Below are 2,118 nucleotides of genomic sequence, written 5' to 3'. Positions count from 1 at the left end.
CACTCTTGCCTGGGACGGGTCTTCGCTGCCGCGGGCGGCTCTCTCTGGTTGCAGCGAGCAGGGACTCCTCTCCTTTGAGGAGTGTGCACTTCTCCCAGTGGGGGCTTCTCTAGTTGGCGAGCACAGGCTCTGGGGCACTTGGGCTTCAGCGATCACAGGGCACGGACTTGGCTACCCCGTGGCATGTGCGATCTTCCCGGACCAGGGATTGAACCCGTGTTCCCGGCGTCAGCAGGCAGATTCTTAACCACTGGACCACCAGGGAAGCTCCAGTTAAGGAATTTTAGACCAAAAACAAAGAAAAAGAGATGATCCAGGGAGGACACAAGAGCTGTACCCCTCAATTACTCCTTGAACCCAAACCCTAGCTCCCACACTTACGAGTTGGTGACCCTGGGAAAGTTAAAAGTCAACGTCTCTGAGCTTCAGTTTCCTCTTTAGGAGGGTAAGGATGCTTTGGGTTACCAGGGACAGAAACCCAACTCAGACTATCTTGAAGGATAATGGACTTACATGGACTGGTGAGATGGGAGATCCCAGAGGTGGGGCTGCCTGTAGGCAAGATCCACCATCTCAACAGTTTCCAAGGACTCAGTTTTTCCATCCTTCCACTTGGCCTCTAAGGTTGACTTGCCTTGCAGTCCTGCAAGAAATTCCCCCGGCTCCTGGGTCGACAGCCTTGCTGGCTCCTAAAGAAAGACTCTGTCCCAGCAAATGTCCGGAGGGTCATTCTGATCACTCGTCCACCCCAGAGCCAATCCCTGCAGCCAAGGGAAGGGTGTGTGTGGATTGGTTGGCCTGAGTCAACCGCTCCATCCTCCAGAGCCAGGACACAGAGTCGGCTTCCCTAGAACCACATAGAGCTCCCTTGGGAGTCCAAGGGCTGCCAGGGAGGGAGGGAAGGAGGGATGCTGGGAGGGATCCGAGGTGGCCAGCGAGGGTCACTGGTACCCATCAGGCAGGGTCATCATGGGGATTAGAGGTAACACGTATGAAGCGCATAACACCCAAAGGCCATTCTTTTTACTATTATATATGAAAGACCTTCGTGAGAGAATGGAATGAGTCTAATGTGTGGTCCCAAAGGGAAAAACTAGCAACCATCGATGTTTTGAAATCCCAGAGAGCTGGGTTTTCATTCACTCTAAGAATTTTCTAACAACTAGCATTGTCCTCAATGGGCCTCCCATCACTGGAGGGGAACAAGCAGGGATTAAGATCTCAGCTTGGGGTAGCTACAGAAGGAGGTGAGCAGCAGGTGCCTCTGAGGTCGGGGTGATTCCAGGATTCTCTCTCTAGTGGTGGTCTAGAAGGCAGAACCAGGAAAAATGAGGTCATTATCTCTTAGAAGAAGTGTTTAAACCAAAGCGTCAGAAGCTTGCGAGAAAAGAGAATTAAGAGCTTAAAGCTCCCTGAGCCCCTGACAAGCTGGTCCCCAGGGCGAGGAGGCCAAGACATAGACACATCCAGAAACAGACCGTGCAGAGCCGCTCCCTGGAAGCTCAGGGCCCTACGTGGGCTCAATCAAGAGGCTGGGCTCCCACTGGAGGCAAGTGGAGGGGACAGAGAAGGGCTGGTCACACTGACGGCCCGTCCCTGGGTCTTCTCCCCGCAGTCTCCAGCCCTCAAGCTGGGCCCCAGGAGTGTGGGGAGAGAAGGCTGGTCACAGAGAGGCAGCCTGAGGAGAGGGGAAGCCAGCCCCCGCAGGGGACACAGCAGCGGCCAGCGGGGAAGACGAGGCCAGGGTCCCCCACACCTAGCCCTTCCACGCCTGGCACTGACAGCCAGCCACCTGCTCCCTTCACGTAGCCTTCGCTCTGCAGCCTGCCCGCCTCCCCCCGATTCCTCCCCACCCCAACTCAAACTTCCCGCCTTCCCAAGCTTCTTTCTCCTTCAAGGCTCTTTTCAAATATCAGCTTCCCCCGAGATCTTCCCTAGCCACTACATTCACCAGCTGTCTCCCTAAACTCTGAAGCCCCCACCCCCAGCACACCACAGGGCCCACCGACCCCAGCCTACATGATAAGCTTCCCCTCCACCAGCTTTCCAGGCAGGGTGCCCTGGGTCTCACTGCACAGAAGGTCACGTTCCAGCGGTGAGCTATGTGGGGCTGGGGAC

This window comes from Budorcas taxicolor, chromosome 2, assembly GCF_023091745.1.
Source record: "Budorcas taxicolor isolate Tak-1 chromosome 2, Takin1.1, whole genome shotgun sequence".
Taxonomy (NCBI): Eukaryota; Metazoa; Chordata; class Mammalia; order Artiodactyla; family Bovidae; genus Budorcas; species Budorcas taxicolor.
The sequence above is the reverse complement of the archived record's forward strand: the minus strand, read 5'-3'. Positions refer to the sequence as shown.